Raw genomic sequence first — 20,634 nt, forward strand, 5'->3', positions numbered from 1 at the left:
CCTTGGATGACAAAATCAGCCCAAAAAACACATGACTATGTGTTTTTTTATACACAAAAGGAAAAATAAGTTGCGGAATACCCTGATTACAACCTATTTATAAATAGTGGATAAGATTTGGTTTTCTAAATAATTAATGTCTCAGAACACTTAGAGACCCCATGCCTTTGTCATCAGAGACGTGGTAATTCATCTCTACCACCTGAATACAGCCAAACATGTACCTGTGTCCACATTGTCTCCACTAAATTTAAATGAATGATGTTTCTCTGTTTAAAACAAAGCATATTATACTTGGAAGGCTTGTCAGACAATTTAATGGTTAACGAAGTTCCCACTATACTAAAATATTACAGTTAAACGTATTGTGCTCTTTTAGAAGATGACTGTAAGATAGCCCTCAAGTAATAATGACTAATGAATTTGCTAGGGTCTCATTCTTTGAGGCATTTTATTTAGAATAACGTCGGAATCATTCACCCTCTTCTTCAGTTTGAAGATGAAGAATACTCTGATGGAATATGACAAAAATACACTATTCATGAAGTTCAGTTATTTTAAAAAACTAAAAATATGACACATAAATTTACATCAGACGCCTGGGGCATCCTTTTACTAGAATGTCAGAATTGGAAGAGATCTTAGAAAGAGTCTTAGGTCCTGCCACTTGAACGGCATAGAAACTGAGGCTTAGGGAGGTTTGGTTTTGTGCTCAAAATAATCCAATGTGGGAAAGTGCCAGGACCAGATGTCGGGCTTCCCGAGGGTCCTTCCAGTGGCCTCCCCACTACATCATGCAATTGGGGGAAGGATGGCACCTCAGCCCCAGTTCTGCATTTAATCTATTCTTATATTTTGAATTTAATGATATAACTTCAGAGAATGCTGGCTTGCCTGCGTATATTGTCTAAATACTGTTTAAAACATTAAGACCCTGCTTCTTAGTTCAGGACAATTAGACTTCCTTCTTAAATAAAACTGAAAAATTCTTGACTATTTCTTTAATGAGATAATTCTGTAAAGCTGTCCTGTTTACTTGCATGTTATAGTATTACTGAAAGTTGCATTATGTGAATGTCTGGTGTTAATGTTCTAAGGAAAAGATGAATTTTTGTTGCATATTTGTTTCCAAACTTTTTATTAATAAACTGTTCTAACTGGCAACATCAACACGGGAGGAGTGCACTAGATTACCTCAAACATGACGACAATATGTGCCTTCATACTTGCTTTATTTCTGTTGCCGTTCAAGTTTATCATGTGTGATCACTCAATTGCCCTAATACCGTAATTTCTTTCCTAAGTCAAAGTTTTGGAAACATTTGTTTGCCCAGATTTGGACTCCATTATTAAAAAAAAAAAATGCAAGTGCTGGAATCCCCTTGCAGTATTTCATTGACAAATAGGACCACCAGGTAATCCAGAAAGAGTGAATAATTTTTTTAGATGATCATCAAAATAAAAAAAAAAAACTCTTGTAGGGACGCTGTAGACATCAAAAGGTGTTCCCAAGCCTCAGTCTGGGGTGAATTATTCTAGTAGCAATCTCCCCCACCTTCTATAAGGAATGATACAGCTAGATCTGATCATTGAAATCATTCTTTAAATCGCCCACCCACTAAAACCATCCCTTTTTCACTCTTTTCAAAATATTTCAACTAAAAGTATTTGACTGTCCTTATATAAAGTTCATACAAACTCAACTTCAAATGTTATATATTTGTGCCTAATGAGCGTAATTAGATTATAGGAAAAGGATCACTGAAAACATGAAAATATGGTATATATTATTCTGAAATGCAGGAAGAGATTGAAAAATATTTTTAAAAGATGAAATGAGCGTATAGAATACTCCTCAGTACTACTCCTAATTCCAATACCACAATTCTGCTTTCAATCTGAAAATGCTTGGGTCAATCAAAATATATATATATATTTTTCAAATCAGAGTTAAGTAACTCCTGTCTTATATGTATCATGGTAGTAGATGTAATGATGCTGAGGCTGGAAAAGCCTTCCTATGACTGCAACTTTAATGAGTGGGGGCTGGAAAGCTGCTATTTAGCAGTGAGTGGTTTTTCAAGAAGTGGAAACTTGAAGTTACCTTCTGTTAATTTGGGGGAAAATCCTAAAATGTTTCAGTTGTTGAACAAACAAAAAGTAAATACCCACCAATATTCTTGAAGAAAGCTGTGAAGTGATGGAAGAAGAAACCAAGCTGTTTGTAAGTGATCACACGTGGTCAGAATCAGAGCCGTTACATTGCCAAGATTTTCTTCACTTATTGGTTTTAGCCCGGGATTATTTTTTAACCCAGTGATGTCATTTTATGCTCCCAGTTTGGTGGTGACCCATGTATCCCACTCCTAGAAGAAAGCAATTGCAGATTTACTTCCCCTGGGTGAATATGACAAAGAAGGCTCTGTGTCGAGTGCAATATTATAAGACATCTACGACTCTCTCTATGGCACTGTCACAATAGGAAGCTGGACATTGGCTTTTTTTATTATTTTCTTTTAAAGATTTTATTTATTTATTTATTTATTTGAGAGAGAGAGAGAGAGATAGCAACAGAGATAGCAAGGGAGAGCACAAGCAGGGAGGAGAGGGAGAGGGAGAAGCAGGCTCCTCACTGAGCAGGGCGCTGGATGCAGGGCTTGATTCCAGGACCATGGGATCATGACCTGAGCTGAAGGTGGATGTTTAACCAACTGAGCCACCCAGGCACCCCAGGACATTGGCTCTTTTAGACATAGAAGGATGTGGAGACCTCTTCAAAATGTGAACTAAGGAGCTGAACTGCAATCCATGAGCCCAGTGAAGATGACCTATATTTCTGGTGAGACAGGGTCTGGAGAAGACTGGAAGACTCAACACATCCCTTTGAATCATTGCTCCTGCATTTACTCACTGAATCATCGGGTGGGTCATTTAAACTCACTGAACCTTGATTTCCATATATGTAAAGAGGGAATAGTATATTTGCCTGACAAATTTGTTGGTAAACAAGCAAAATGTTAAAAATATATGACATGATAGAGGACTTAAATGTATGCTGAATTTAGCCCATCTCATGTGTAACACTTGTGTATGAAGCTAGTAGGAAGAATAGAGATCTTTCTATTAATTCATTGATAGAATCATCCATTTCTCAAACACAGAACTGTGGGTCCTTTTTACAGGTTTGCCTCATCATAAGTAACTTCCCAGTCACTGACAGAACCCTTAACCACAATTTCCCTTCTCTATGGGCCTGGAAAGAAAAGATCCTGCTCTTGTGGCAGACACCGAGGAGCCCACCCTGTAGAGAATACGAGAATACGCAGGCCACTCTCAGAGGCTGGTGGCACAGACCAAGTGTATGGATAACTGTCTCTTGTCACTATTTACTCTTGGCCAGTGGACACGGTTTTCAGCGGTTACTTCATTTGAGACCTGACAGACCATTAGTATCTGACGTTCGATTGTCCTCACCGTGTTGATACTGTCAGTTCATTCATTACCTGCAAACAGGAAGATAAGCTTTTTAGCTTTCCTTTACTAATTTTGAAATTGTTGGTTATCATTGTTTTCTTCACGCACAGAGAAAGAAAAGATATCTACGAACTGTTTAGTAAGAAAAGAGTTTCCCTCCTGTTTCTGAGCCAATTCTCCTATAAGCGCTAACCCTATATAATGTATACAAATGTATATAGTGCTTACCACATACCAATTCTAGAACCAGTTATTTCACATGTAGTATCTTAGTTAATATACACTGTAAGTCTATGAGCTGGGTACTAGCATTTCTCATTTCGGAGACAGAAAACCTTTGTACAGGGGTTAAGTTAACCTATAACTGATTAACCTTTTTTTCACATGTTTTATAGTTGATATTATTTTATTTGCTCTTTTACTTGATAGTATATAGGAATAATTTTTCCGTCATTAAAGTTGTTTCAAAAATTTGAGTTGAATGGTCCTCATAAATTCTATCAGTTGGATGTGTCATAATTTAGTCAACAATTTCTCTGTAACTGGATTTTTACCTGTTGAAAATTGGTTAATATAGATAAGCCTGGCAGGAATGTTTTATAAAACACAATTTGGTCCATATTTATAATTATGCCCACAGTAAGTTTTCTAAAAGTAGAATTATCATTTAAAATGTATGAACATTTTTGAGACTCTTGATTGCTTTCCAAGAACTGTGGCACAAATCACAGTCGTCCAACAGCGCTGGAAACTGTCTCATCAGACTACAGTGAATATTAATATTTAATCATTAAAAAAAGAACAGGAGAAAGAGAAAATACTGATAGGTACATCAGCATTATAATAGTGTTTTATTACAATTCAGTAATTGTTTTTAAATTTAAAATTTTGTGTCTTTCTTCTTTAAAGGTATCCTTTGACTATATTTCTACTAATATTAAAAATTAATCCTACATATTGAACATGAATAAAACATCAATATGACAGTAACTTCTTCTTTCATATGTGTGACATTTTCCAAATTTTATTTGCTTTTTGACTTTGTTAGAAGTATTTATATTCATAATTTAATTTATTTTTAAAAGTTAAAGCATTGAGTAAATAATCACATGAAATTATGTACTTCTTCATGCAAACATGGTTGTAATTTTTACAGTCCCTTCTCATTCACATTGCATATTTAGTGATCTCAAATTCAATAACATATTTATATAAGCCTTGCATAATTTTACATTTATTTTTTTTAAGATTTATTTATTTGACAGAGAGAGAGACACAGAGAGAGAGGGAACACAAGCAGGGGGAGTGGGAGAGGGAGAAGCAGGCTCCCCGTGGAGCAGGGAGCCCGATGCGGGGCTCGATCCCAGGACCCTGGGATCATGACCTGCGCCAAAGGCAGATGCTTAACAACTGAGCCACCCAGGCTCCCTGCATAATTTTATATTTAACACTTGATCTCTTTAGAGAAATTAATTCAAACACATAGACACACAGACTCACACACACAATGAGAGTGTGTATTTCTAAGCTCCCAAACTTCTCTACTTAAAAGATTTTTCTCCGTAAGCTTAAAAATTCATATAAAATTGTTCATAAGGCTTGAATTGTGATAAATTATTTAACTTCTTTATAATCTTTAATTTTAAGCCAATATTACATTTATTACTTTGTATGACAGCTAGAAGATATAAAATGGTGAAATAAATAAAAAGAAATAATAAAAGATAAACTATATATACATATATACTCATATACATATTCTTATGGCAGAGGTGGAAAAGACTGGAAAGAAAAAGTCTTCCAATCTTAGGGCTTCATGTGGTAAACATTTTGTGACCAAGTCTAGATTTCACACTGTGAGACTTTTACTTATAGCATGCAGTCAATTGTTATTTGCTTTTGAAGAAATTATGAGCACAATATGATGGAAATATTTGATATTAAATCAAAGAAGAAAACAGACTTAAAGAAGGCCTGAGACTCCATCTCAGTGAAAAAAGAAAAGAAGGAAATCATGCTTTGATAAAGCTATCAAAATTTAAATATATGTACTAGGATTCTATATCTGTTTTAGTTTAAAGAAAGACTTTTGAGCCAGAAAAATATGACAAGTTTTGAAGAGAAAAACCAAAAGCTATCTGGATCTTGTCTCCCTTTTATAAAGTGTGGTTTTGTCATGTCACCCAGGAATGTTTTATTCCAACTAATGCAGAACAAAAAATTGATTAATGCTGACATTGCTTTCCTATGTCTCTGTACTGTATTTACCTGAAATACAAACCACAATTTCAATAAATGCATTTGTCAGATAAGAACAAAAACATTGAATATGTCTGAAAATTCTGAATAAAATATAAGTAGTCTGGTTGTACTCCTTTCTTACTGGAAAAAAATAAGTATATACAAGGGAATATTAAAAATAATTAACAGGAAATGACCAAATGACCAGTACTTTATAAAATAAAGAACAAAATTAGTCTTTAATGCCAAAAATCCTTTTTCTCCTATTCCCTAACTCAAACTAATACTCCATTTAGGGAACATTTTCCATTTCCCCATGCGTAGCTTTGATTCCATTTTTTCCCCTGATTTAAAAGTGTTGGATATTTAAAGCTGATGCAACTCTATGAACCTCTCCTTCCTCTACTTTCTTATTAAAGGCTATGATCCAAATTGTCTCCTTGAGTTCTCATGAAGACATTTATATCCACATTGTTAGTGCTTACCTTGAACTTTGCACGCTGCTACTTGCCATATTTTTCTTGGAGCCCATGTTCTAGATAAGGTTTCTTTATAATGAGGTTCTTTTGGAAATAAAACTCCCCTGAAAATGTTATGGGGTACTTTTTCCTTATGTCTCTAAAGCTAATTTAAAGTTTCAGTTAAAAACTTATGGTTTTCTATGAGCCAAAGCAAAAAAAAAAAAATGCTTGTGCTTTATGAGCTTCAACTCAAAAAAGATGATCTTAATAGAATACCTGTGACAGACATTTACTTAAAATAATTTCTAAGAGTGATCAGAAATTCAGTAGGACAGCTGTATATACCCGAAGAATCAAAATATGCATACTAACCACCAACTCTATGATTTTCTGTGACAAGAAATTGGCTCTGTCAATAATCCTCTAAATTATGGTCTCTGTGTGGTTATGGATTCAGAGCATGGCTGATGATGGTTGGGAGGCCATATTTATAGTCTGAAGAGTATTTACCTAAGACTGATAAAGCTTTTGATTTTTGCAATATATGCAAGAAAGAAGTACATATTTAATTTTTAGTAAGCTTTTTCACTGATGTGCATATCCCTGGATTAATTAAATTGTATTCTGAGGAAAAATCTGTGAGTATATTCATGCTGAAGCCAATAGGTTTTGACAGTATGAGTCTTATTTTTAAATCCTTTTATAAGAAGTCAGTAATGAGACAAATTGTGGATTTGTTTTTGGTTCTTTGCAATTAGATAGATAATGATATGAGATGCTACTTGTTCTGGCTGACAGATAAAACAAACACATGCCCGGTGATTATATTTGAGCAAAATGACATCTTAGGAGATTCTTTAAATGGTAGTAAAACCAAGAGTATAATTCATCAACAGTGTTATTCGCCTGAAAATTTCAATTATGCTCTATATTTCCTTCTTTATTCTCTTTGTCTCTGTCTGTCTTTGTCTCAGTTTCTTTCTCTGATATCTCTTAAGTAAATTGCCTTTCCTTTTTTTTTCTTATTTCATTTAACAAATTGATTTATCTTTTGTTATTAAGTTTCTACTATGTACCAAGTAATGAATCTCATGCTGGCTATAGATTGATGATTGAAATAGTGTTTATTCTAAAGGAACTGTCAGTAGTTAAGGGGTGTCATATTAAAAACTGATAGTTTCTTCTGCTTCTAGACAACATGGTGAACTACCACAGTCCTCTGTATTCCTTCACAGAACCAACTATAGAACAGTTAGGGAGGTTAATGGATTCAGAATCATTGCAAAATTCTGGTGAGCACTGTTCCACATTATATTCTCAGGGAGTGACATCTCACTGGAGTATACAATGCAATAGGAATGATGCTCTCTGGAATATGTAAAGCATCAGCCACAAGAAACACTAATCAAACAAATAAACAAATAAAACTAAAAAAATCTTTGGAGAGACCAAAGATGGTTGGATCTTGATGGAACAAGGGTAGTGGGAGATGGGGGAAGGTTGCAAATTAGAGAAGGCCAGGTGCCTCAGATGAGGCACAGGTTGAGCTAGATTTCCTATTTATGCCCTTTCCTCTCCCTAAGCCTTCATTTCCATGGGGCAGGAATATAGCAGCACCAGCTCCACTGTCAGCCACATAAGGTAGAGTAATAAGGAGGGGAATTGGAGTCTGTCTGTGGTGGAGATCCTCTGTCAATGAGTGCACATAGCCTGGAGAGCATCTGAACATTCTTGCGTCTCCACTTTCATTCCCCACTGCATGAGCTAATCAGAACAGAAGGTAAGGATCTAGGATGAAGTCAATGACAGGGGCAGAGTTACTAGAAGTTTCCTAGAAGTAGATCAGGGCTGGAAGGATTATCAGTCTAGAATGAGATAATAGAATTTCCAATCATAAACCAAGGGGGACTCAAGTTAAAGACCAAGTTTTTGTAACTCTTCTCCAGTAACAAATATTAGTGAAAGTAATGGACAGATCCAATAAAATACAAATTCTCAGTTACTGAGAAGCTCAAACACCATGCAATACAAATCATTAATGGAAAAATCATTACCTAAAAAAGCAGAACTAATGCAAAAGAAAGAACAAATATTTAAACTGAATATTATAAATATATTCAACAAATAGGGAAAAACATTAAAACATAAAACGAGAGAAATTTTAATGAAAAATGCAGGTACTCGGGAGAAAAATCCAAAATGTGGAAATTAAAAAAAAAAAAAGAACAATGGATGGGTTGAATGACAAAATATATACAGTAGGAGAATGAATTAGGAAGTAAAATTCGTACAAATATAGGTGTATGCATAATGGCTCATCTACATAGATGGAAAGAAAATCTCTGACAATGTTAAGATTTTTAATGTCAGTGATGAAGGTAGAACATGTAAGAGGGGTTGCAGATGGGACAAGGGACACATGTTGGTTTGGAGCTTCCGCAAGGTAAAGAAGTGGTCAACAGGGCATCTTGTAAGGAATTCAAAATATAGTGTGAAACTCTGAAGGAAGATCTGGGCCGAAGCTAGAGATTAGGTAGTCAACTCTGCTTGACATGGGTGTGCCTGGAAGTCTTTGAAGGTGGTATTTCGAGCATGAAACAAAAATGGCAGAGGAAGAAATTCAAGGGAACATTTAAAAGTTAGGCAAAAAAAAAAAAAAGAAACCCATTAAAACACACAGAATGCCTCAGTAGACTATCTTCATAAAATTAAGCAGGTTTTCATTTGGGAAGTTGTGTGTGTGTGTGTGTGTGTGTGTCCGTGAGTGTGTGTTTCCTACCTTTTTTAACATCAGCAGCTATTGATATTTAAACTAAAAAGTATTCCATCGAGTGATTTAGGAAAGATGTTACACCTTATCTTCATAGATATTTCTCCAAATAACTTCAGTTTGGGCCTCTATTTCAGCTGGTGATGGAAAGCCTAATATCACCAATTCATAAACCGTCACTTCCCTGAAGCATTCCAAATGCATTAATTCTTCCCCTTCTTCTCTACTTTCCTCCCTTCTCCCTGAAAGTAATGTAATAGTAATATGGAGGAGGGAGTCATGTAATAAATATAGTCTAATATCAGGAGAGGGTTGTCTGCAGTGAGTGTCATCCTCTATCTTCAGCAGCTCCACAGCAGTGTCCCTATCTTACCTTGCATAGGCTTCTATTCTCACTGGCCCAGCCTTTGCCTCTAGTGGACAAGTTCATGCTTGTCCTGCCTCTCAGCCCCTACAGATTTGTCAGCCCACTCAATACTTTGGAACGCACAGGTGTTTTTCCAACAAAGAGTCTCCATGAATGCACTAAGCACCTCCACCATTTCGACCTCTTGCTGCACAAGGGGCTTCTCTATGTGGCTCCCAGATCCCTTGAGATTGTATATATCTCTACTTACCATAGATGGAGGCAGTATCTCCTCACAATCCCGCCACCCTTCTCCTTCCCTCAGCGATCATACTGTTTCTCCTTTTAGGCAAGAAGACGATTGCATATTAGCATGCATCTTTCACTGATCTATGATACATTGTATATAGTCTGTAACCTGAACCTCACAACTTTGCTCTTGAAATGCAAAGGCCAGGTTTTCATAATTCCAAGAGAAATATGTCTTTTCAATAAAGCCTGCATATTGCACATCAAAAGAACATTAGCTTTCAAATTGATGTCTGCACATAGTAAGATTTACAAAATCTACTTAGTGGCTTAAAATATAGCTTTCTGTTCAAGGCCACAACACACAGAAAGGGAGAGAAGCTACCTGAATTATTAGGGAAAGGAAGGACTATTTAAAGAGCTAGGAAACAGTAAGCTCTCCTATATCACAATATTATTTTTATTGTTACTTGATACAAATTTCTACATTAACCAAAACAGGCTATCAACTGAACAAAGAGCTCCAAAAACCTAAGACAGTAAAGATTCATTTCTTCCTCACTTCCCAGGACAATGCAAGAAGGTGGGGGTTGGGAAGAGTAAATGGTGGTTATACTCATTCCAGGACCTATGGTCCTTTTATCTGGTGGCCCCACTATCTTTCAGGGTCTCAGAGTCCTCAATTGGATATCTGCATCTGGCAGCAGATAAGGAAGAGAAAGTGAGTAGAAGGTCCCATGGAATATTTTACGGGTTAGCCAGTGTGGTAGGCAGAATTCTAAGATACTCTAGAGTATTCCCTGCCCCTTAGTGTCCACATCCTATGAAAGTAAGGGATTTCACTTCTATGATTAGGGTTGTTACATGACACAGTTGATTTTTAAAAAGGAGCATTGTCTGGGTGGCTTGGTTGTAATTATGTGGCACCTGGGTCTAGAGGTCTAAGAATGATAACCAGAGACTCAAAATGAGAGCAATTCAATGCACAACAAATGTTCTGTTGTGAGCTTTGAAGAAGGAGGGAGCCACGTGGCCAGTACCTGAGAGCAGTCCTCATTGGACAGCTAGTAGGAAAACGGGGATCTCAGTCCTACAGCTGCAGGGAAGAACTTTGCAGATATGTTTCCAAGGAAGCTTATAATTTGTCCTCCTTATACATTTTCATTTTGATCTCTTGCTACAACTTCAAGAGATAATTCTTATCCAGTTTTACAGAAATTCTTGCAGTTTCCTAAGTGAAGCATGTTCTCTTGTATTTCATATGCTGTTTCCTTTACCTGTAACATCTTTACGGATCTTGCCAACCTACTTAAATAATACTTGTCATAAAGATGGTTCAAATATTACCTTTTCTTTGGATCAGGTCAGGTGCCTTCAGAAATTTTGTAACTGTGAGCATCTGCCACGGACATTTGCCCAATTATATTGTTATTGCCAATTCCTGAATGCCTCCCACAGTTGCTGGAAGTTCTTTGGGCTCTATAACCTGTTTTAATCTGTGCTTCCAGAACATAGTCTAGCACTTGAAACATGGGAGACACTCAAAAAAGTGATCTATGAATGAACAAATGCATGAAATGCAGGGAGGAAATTACTTTGAGAGGAAACTACAGGATAGAATTCAAAAGAAATAGTAAACGAATGTTTGAGAAAAGAATTGTAGGGGTTTGATTTACTTTATATTTTTGGTATTTATTGTCAGAATAAATGTTTCCTTCTTTATAGCTCCCCAGAGAAAGTATATAATTAATTCTATATTGAATAATCAAACTGCACAATTATTATATTCCAACATAAAAAATAAATTGTAATTCATAACAGGCTAATAATTGAATGAATCTTTTGAGATTTTATGTAATTTTTATTTAGACTCATAAATAAAGGGAGGAGTAAGAAAGACACATAAGTAATTTCTTATCATACAATGGAACAAAATATTTTAAGCACACTTTTAAGAATAATCAATACCTTTCTTCTAAAATTCCTTTAAAAAGTGCAATAAGCAATCCAATTCTCCAAGAGGGGCTTTTTCTCTCTTATACATTTAATTACATCCAGGAATGCAGTAAATTATTGTTAGATCCAGTTGAATTTTGTAAATGGCCTATTGCAGAAAGACATTAGGGTAAGCTTGGATTTCAATTCTGGAAATTGATACACTGAACGCAGTTTATAACAGTAAAGTTTTATCTGAAGTTCAAATTTCTACCAAATTCAACCCTCTATAACAGTCCCCAAAACAAACAAGAGGGAAAAAAAATTATCGGCCCTTGAAATAGGTGTTGCAATTTTGAGGCAGTAATGCTTTGCACTTGAATCAATTTGCCTGAAAGCTATATAGTTCAAATAGTCCTGATTCATCATGCAGCTAATTAGAAAAAGAGAAAAAGGCTAAGACTATCTGTGCACATGTACATATGTGTTTTGCATCATTGTCTTACTTTTGCATGAATAATCCATAAAGTTGCACTTTTCATTTTAGTGAGTTCTTTAATCATGTGTCCTGTCTGTTAAAATTTAGCTTTTTCCCCTTTCTTTCCTTTTCCCTTCTGTATTTAGAATTTGAGCTGCATAGAAGTGAAATTTGGTTCAAGGATTAACCAATTAAATATTCATATGCTCCATCTGAACTGATTCAACATATTGGAATTGGGAGAGGCTTGAGAAACCCTTGGTGGCTTTTATTATTGTTTTAGGCCTTTTGATTTTATAAGCTCTGGATTTTTATCTTAACTTTAAATATAAAGAGCAACTTAGTCTCTTGATCTGCCATGTGAAATTCCATATGTGTTTTCCTTCCCTGTGCTTCATTTTCCTGCATTCCTAGTGTATGATGAATCCTGTTCTCAGTTTACAGGTATGTGGACTATTTCGGGTCACGTCCAAGCATTTAACATTCTAGAAGAGGCAGCAATGTCTTAAAGGGCCTCTTCATCATCAGAAAATCTCTGAGATTTCAGAGCCACACAAAAATGAAAGTTATTCTCAAAGTAAATTACTTCATATTGTACTTATTTATTTAAAGTTGACATTCACCTCTAAAAACATGATTTGTTGACTTTGTACTTTCCTTGAATTTAGAAAAATATGCTTTATGGCCCCTCAGCCAAATGAACATGTTTAACTAATATCTATATTTTATACTTGAACACACATAAACAAGGTTCTAATATTCATTAAAATAGTATTTCTGTTAAGCTATTCCCATATTATATAACTTTAAAAAATTATTAGTGACAGATTGTTCTTCATTATGTACTGAATTTTTCCAACCGTGGAGTGGTAGTTTTTTTTCTTTCTAATCATGCCAAGAAGTGCAATATTTTTGGTGCTTATTTTATATAAAGTTTCTTTATTTACATATTCCATCTGTGTAATTTGGCCCTTGGCTGGAGAAGTGTGTTAAGGGAGTAGGAGATCAACAATCCTATGATCTTCATGAAGTTTGCTGGTAAACTAATGGATGTTAAAAATATTACTATTAGTCTTGCATAACCTCCAAGCAGAAAAAGAATGTCAATATTGAAGGAAAGAGAGATTTACTTTAAGGAAGTAAACATGCTTCAATCTTACCAAGTTTTTCATGTTAAAAGGCTGGGCAGTTGGTAAACTATTACGTATCTCTGGTAACATTCTTAACAAATAAACTTATGAGACAATGGATATTAAATGAACACCTCTGCACTCTGCGTTGATCAAGATACTATAGAGTTCACACATAGTTAACAGTCTGCCCACAGTGAAGTTCAAGTCCATTTGGTGAGACAACATATATACACATGGAAACATCACTATATATGGCAGAGATACCCAAAGGTATTATTTGATACCCAAAGGTAAAAGTATGATACATTATTTGGCACAGAAAAATAGAGAACAGAACTGCAAGAAATAGAATAATATATGTAGTACAATTACAAAGTGCAAATAAAGTGCAATAAAAGGACATTTTCATCATCAACAGGAGTAAATTTTTATGAAATGAAAATAAATTTAGATTTTCAAATAGCTTTGTCTAAGAAATGCATGTCTACTTTGATGCTAAATGATAGGATATTTTAACATTAAAGTGAGAAGCATATATCTTGGTTGTAATTTACCAAGCATCACTATTTTTCAGTTTCTTTATCTTACCTTTAAAAATGAAATAATAATACTTACATCACTGAGTTGTTTTCAGAAATAATTAGATGATAATATATTGGAAATTTCTAGTAAAATGCCTGGGAATGGCTACTACTCAGTAAATGAATACTTTTATTATTAATTTGTGTATAACTTTGAAAATAAAGTAGTTATATGTGTGTCCAGATTAATGCAAAATTAAGAGTGATTAATATTAACATAAATTCACATTCATGTGTATATGTGCCCATATGTGGTCTATATAAATATGTGTATGCACTTATACATATAGATGTACTTATTTATTCTTTTTCTTTGGTATCAAAGCCGTTAGCCTGCATTAAACTAGTCACTTCTATTCAGACTCATATACAAAAATTTCTTTTTGATGGACAAGTTCTCTACCTTGTATTAATTTTAGAATGATTTCTTACCTTGTGATATAAATAAAAAGGAGGGGGAAATTTATTTGTTCTTGTAATAATTTAGAGATATAAAGGTGGGTAACTTACATGTAGTCTAAATAAGTGTGCTAAATATGATCATTTAATGCATATAATGATTTTGTAACTCAAAATATTTGACTTAGTCAAACACTCCAGATACTTAACGACCATTCAAAGTATGCAGACTATATCCCTAGTGTCAGAATCTTCAGGAACAATTATCAGCATGTTAAATGGGTGGTAAAAGCAATGTTGCCTATAGTGATAACAGGTGCTGGCTTATTCTTTAAGAATGATGAAGCAGTGCCAACATTCTTCTATCAGTCTCTTTAATAAAAACATTTTCATAACTGTGGACGCAAAATGATACCAATCAGTCCTTTCCAATTGTTAATACACACTTTAAGTAAACAAACTCAAAATGACATGCATTTTTTTTTCTGAAAGCATTTCTTGAAATAGAATTATCAGTGAATGACCATCCTCCCTCCCTACCTTCCTTCCTTCCTTTTTCAAATGCCTACATAATCCTTATTATGTACCAACTGTTTTGCAAGGATAAACTTACACAATCTTAAACACAATCTTACAACATAGGTAATATTATCCTTATTTGAGAGACTGCATAATCTTTATTTTTTGTCTTAATTATTTTGGGTAAAACATAGTAACCAAATTTTAAAAGGAAATATAAATTGCTTATGATTCTGAGAAGTTCTTTGATTCCATATAGGCAAATGTAATCTACAAAAACAAAGGTTCCTTCATAATGTTCCTGTACTTTCTTTTTTTGACTTAAAATAATAGACTTACTTACAAAACAACTTCTTTCGTTCCTTCCTCCCTACCTCCCTCCTTCTCTCCTTCCCTTTCTTTCTCTCTGTCTCTGTCTCTTTCTCTTTCTTTCTCTCTTGATTGCTACTTTTTGTTTTAGAAAGTTAGTTTTTTTTAAATTAAAGTTAATGTAATATAAGGTACAACCAGACAGAATTGTAATTTTGACTTCTGATTACAATGACTTATGGTATATGCATTAAAAAATATTTGCACCCATGAATACTAGGTTTATATAAATTTTATATAATGCAGAACAACTTTATAGCCTTCATAAAACCTATTTTGAGAAAGGGATAATATGTATATAGTTAATAAAAAATATTTATGCAATTATTTTTCTTTAGGGTGGATTCCATTTCTTTGCTATAGAAATTTTTAATACAGATTTTGTCCTTAAAATTAATGTGTATTAGTTTTGTTATAAAAATTGTAACTAACAGTTTGGGGCGCCTGGGTGGTTCAGCCGTTAAGCATCTGCCTTGGGCTCAGGTCATGACCCCAGGGTCCTGTGATCGAGCCCCGCATCGGGCTCTCTGCTCCGCGGGAAGCCTGCTTCTCCCTCTCCCACTCCCCCTGCTTGTGTTCCCCCTCTTGCTGTGTCTCTCTCTGTCAAATAAATAAAATCTTTAAAAAAAAATTGTAACTAACAGTTTGAATACTATGTATTAAAAATTTTAAATAATATTTTATAATTATATCAAATAATGTTCATGATGAAAATTAAACTTAAAATAAAAAGGAAGGTTAAAAATTGGATTTATACTCTAATTAACAATGTGCAAATAAAAGAAAGGAAAAAAAATCACGTACTTGTTTTGTCAATTCTTTCCCCAAAATACCAGTAATCCATTTCCAGTTTTCCCCATATTTATTGCCATGCCTTTATCAAAGCTCTTATCTTTGCTTCCCTGGATAATCACAATATTCTCCTGAGCAGTATCTCTGGTATTTCCTTGTCTCAATTTACTCCAAAATGATCTTAGAAAAATACATACTTTATCACCCTCTTTATTTATTTATTTTTTTAGAGAGGGAAAGTGAGAGTGGGGGGAGGAGGAGGGGCGGAGGGAGAGGGAGAGAGAGAATCTTAAGCAGGGCATGGAGCCCTGCACAGGGTTTGATCTTACAACCCTGAGATCGTAACCTGAGCTGAAATCAAGAGTCGGATGCTTAACCAACAGAGCCACCCAGGTGCCCCTTGTATCATCCTCTTAATTAAATCCTTGATAGTTTTTCAATACCCTTAAATTAAGTTCAAATTTGTAGCACAGAAAAATCTACCATTCAATTCCTGCCTACTTCTCTAATAATCTTCCTCTTGCTGTCTATGCAACAATCATACTGGGCATTGTTTTATTTTCTCATTTCAGAGCTGGGGAGAATAATGCTTTCTTTCTCAAATATTCTTGACCCTACAAAATAAAAGTAGATTTCACATTATAACCACTTTATACTCATACACATATTTTACTGAGACAATTTTTTTAAAACAAATAACACATCCCTTTTAGCTATGACATGCTGTAATATTTTCTATCCTTTTTTTCTATTGTATTTACCAAAAAAAATTCTGGGCAATTGATTTATTAAATTAACTTAATGACCATTTAATGGATCAGCACCCACAGTTTGAAAAATGCTCACATAGCAATTCAAGTTTCATGTTTTAAAGTTGACAAAAACGGACTCATATCTTGAGTTGACCATTGGCTGACTGGGTAAACTTTGGCACATTACTTTATCTCCAAATCTCAGTTTCTTCATCTAAAAAAAGATGGATTCAAATATAATTTTCTTTATGTTCTTGATATAAAGACTAAATGACATAATAAATCTAAAGTACTTAGAATAATTTTTTTGATATGAAAATGATTGTTATTGCTGTGATTTTTCATAATATATTTATTTGTTGTACATACAGGTTTTTTTTTTTATTAGAATGTTCTTTTCCAATATCCCACACCCGTATTTTATGACTAATTCCATCTCATTCTTTGAGTCTTACACCTGGGATGTTTTCTTTGACCTACAAACTCCAGGGTCCCAACTCAGTTGCCTTCAGGAACCAAGTAGGCAATTTAAATGTGTAAAGCCATTCCATGTAATACAATGGAGTGGTCACAGATGGGACAAAATAGGGACATAGGCCAGTACCTACACACACACATACACACACACAACTATGCTAATTTGAAGTCTTTGCCTGACATTAGATTCCTTTCTCTGGCCTCACATAATGGCCTATAATTCACTTTTTATAATACTCATTAATACTGCAAACATTTGTCTACCATATGTCTCTCCCCTGCTTGATAGACTCTAAGCTCCATGTGAGTAGAGCTCTGACTGATTTATTTACTTTGGTATGCTTTGCTCTGGGCACAGTGCATATGGTATTTCTGAATGGAATACAACAGAACAGAGGGAAATATTCCCATATTAGCACTGAAGCATAAACCGAAGTTGGTCTTACTAGAGAGGTTCAATAGGCCTCATCTCTTGGGAAGGACTACCTGGCAACAAATTCCCTAAACTGGCACAAAAGAGGTTCAAAGACAATGGTGCAATGAGGGTATGCTTTAGAGTATAAAACAGATAGTGATGATGACTACCACACTCACCAGTATCATCCCCAACACTCTTACCGTCTGGATTTATACTTGATCTTTTTTTTTTTAAAGATTTTATTTATTTATCTGAGAGAGAGAATGGGAGACAGAGAGCATGAGAGGGGAAGGGTCAGAGGGAGAAGCAGACCCCCCGCCGAGCAGGGAGCCCGATGCGGGACTCGATCCCGGGACTCCAGGATCATGACCTGAGCCGAAGGCAGTCGCTCAACCAAGTGAGCCACCCAGGCACCCGATTCATACTTAATCTTGAAAGAAGAATCTAAAATCCTAGCCATCTTACTAAAATCTCTGAGAGGTTGAAATGCAGGGCAGCACTTGTGAATTCAGCAAAGTTGGTGCCAGAAACTGAGAGCAATAGGGGGCAGCATTGTCAGCTGTACAATGATGCTATATTCTGCTGCAGTTATTGCTAGTCTCAGAGCAGGCTCAACGGTAATAATGTCAAGGTGAGGAGGGAACGGGGTAGCTCTAAAGCAGCATGACAGCACAGATCAGAGCAGGAACCACTGAGACTAAGGGATCCCCCTGGTTACCTAACTTCTGAGCTTGGGAATATTTGTGAGATCTTCTGAATGGTTCCAAAGATGAGTTGGGAAGCCTTCAGAAATTGAAATCGGGCTAAAATTTTAGGAAATGCTGATGCAGGCATAGCAGAATAAATACAACTTGGAGACACACTGAGATCTGGGTTTTATCCTAGGCTAGGGAAACATACAAATGATAATAATAGTTAGTTAAAATTAGAAGTAATTCCTTTTTATCTTTTTAGAAATTTTTGTCATATGGTTGAACATTTCCAAAATGGAAAAGTGTTTTTAAAAGAAAGTAACAATATTAGTCAAAATTATAATAATTCATGCATGTTAACAAATTTGATGCTATATGTGGAACTTATTTATATATAACTGGAATTTATATAGACATATAAATATAAATTACATATATAACTTAGGGATTTGTATAAATTATATATATTATATGTTTTACAAATCTATTAGAGTTCAAGATATATAACTAAGCTAAAGAGTTGCTAAAATTACCTCATAAAAGAGGAACCTGAAATTTGTGATTTGCCCACACTTTCCCATAAAAATAGGAATCAGGTGAGGATTAGAATCATCAGCTCACATTAAAGTATTACTTAGCCTTGGAGGATTGGATCTTTCAAATTAGGTAGAAAAAGAAAATAAAATTCTCAACATAGGGAGAGGATAGTATGTTTTTTGTTTTTGTTTTTGTTTTTTTCCTGAGACAATGAGAGGCTGAAACTAATTCTTTAGCTGGTCGGGGGCAGAAAGGGAATGCTAAGAAAAGAGCAGCTAAAATAACAGGGTAAACAGTAACCTTTACTTCCCCTCTCCCAAGAAAGTGATGCAACTGTGTTTTTTAATTATGTTGATTTTCACTTTCTCTACAATTCTTGCTTAGTAACAAACAAACACTACCAGCGTCATTTTATGTCGCCCTAACTGTTAGAAAAGAAAAATGCATATGTAACTTAGAAACCTTAGGGAGATGGAGATAGTGTCCATAGAGGCATCAGCCTAGTTTAGCAAATGTTTTCCAGTTAAAAAGGATTAAGGTGCTTATTTACCTCAGTGAAGTTAAACCATAAATCCGGTAATAGCAGTTTTATGAAATGTTAAATCTATGTCCAGTTTTGTAAAAGAGTGCTTTAGTGAATCCTCCTGCCTCCATTCTTATTAAGGCAGGCTTGTGTGTGTTCCCACAGGTACCAACAGAAGAACCTCATCACAACAGAGAAAAAAGGCTTGGGCTTTAAATTCAGTATCAAAAATTTGTCCTGGTCCTGAGACTGAAAAACTGTTAGTGTTGGATAAATGTATTGATAAATGTGAAAATAGAATCTGAAAATGGTTATAATTCTCTTTTCTCTGTGTGTGTTTATGTGTATATACAGTAATGTACAATAGTTATCTATTGGATCAACTCTCAGAGGAAATGTAAAACAAATCATACATCAATAAAGCTGGTTAAAATAATTTCAGCCTGGAATATGCAGTAGTTATAATTTCTGTGGATGGATGTGATGTGTCTCCCAAAGAATAGCCTCCAAACCCATGCAGCCAACTGTTGGAAAAATCACTGTCATGCTCCATAAGATATCAACCATTAGTTCCTCTCATGTGTCATTTTATCATTCCTTTGGGGTATGCCATGCAGTAATGCTGAGTATACTCATTGATTCTAGCTCTTTAAATCCTGTTTGTTGCAAGCTTATCACACTTCTGGCTGACTCTGAAAAATGGCAGCTATGTTCAGGGCTGGTGGTGGGAGAGAAGTGTGCTTAAGCACTTCTAAACTGCAAAGAATGTGCTAAATCATGCTCGAATGTGGCACAAAATCTGTGTGTTATTGGAGTATTAACAAAAAAAGTAGCAAACAAAAAAGCTACTATAAACTACAGAGGAATAATTCAATTTTTTTGCTTGCAAATACAATCAATAAGAGAAGAGATTTAGAGTATGTAGTATGCTTCCACATGCATGTGTTAGTAATAAAAAGTGCTGTATCATGTGCAATTAAGAAACGGAACATAAAGGTTCAAGTATCACACCTCTTAAAGTGCTTGTCCTAAAATATAAATATAAATGAGTGCTACACAAGAGAATATATGCTTTTTAATACTGTAGTGCTTGGCAGCCATTTGAAAAATCAAGAATTGCTTTAACATATTAAATGTAATTTGATAGCATATTAATTGTGTTAGGTCTTTAAAAATCAACAGCTTTCTGTGGCTTGTACACATATATTTGATCAATCCTATTCAGTAAGTATTACTATTATTCTTTTGAGATGAAGAGATCAATTAATAGAGAGGTTAAAGGACTTACGTACGATTACATAGCCAGCAGCAGGAGACAAGACTTGGGGCTGAGAGCTTCTCATTCAAGAACATGACCCCGCACTTAGTCTCTGGTCTTTGGGACCAAAGGAGAGAGGGGCTCAGTTTTTAGGGCCTTTAGGCCATAAGGATGCTTTGAAATCATTTTATCTCAAATGGTTGACTTATCCAATTCCAGTGTAGTCATTG

Source organism: Leptonychotes weddellii, chromosome 8 (assembly GCF_054177405.1).
Source record: "Leptonychotes weddellii isolate Sample4059 chromosome 8, ASM5417740v2, whole genome shotgun sequence".
NCBI classification, from domain to species: domain Eukaryota; kingdom Metazoa; phylum Chordata; class Mammalia; order Carnivora; family Phocidae; genus Leptonychotes; species Leptonychotes weddellii.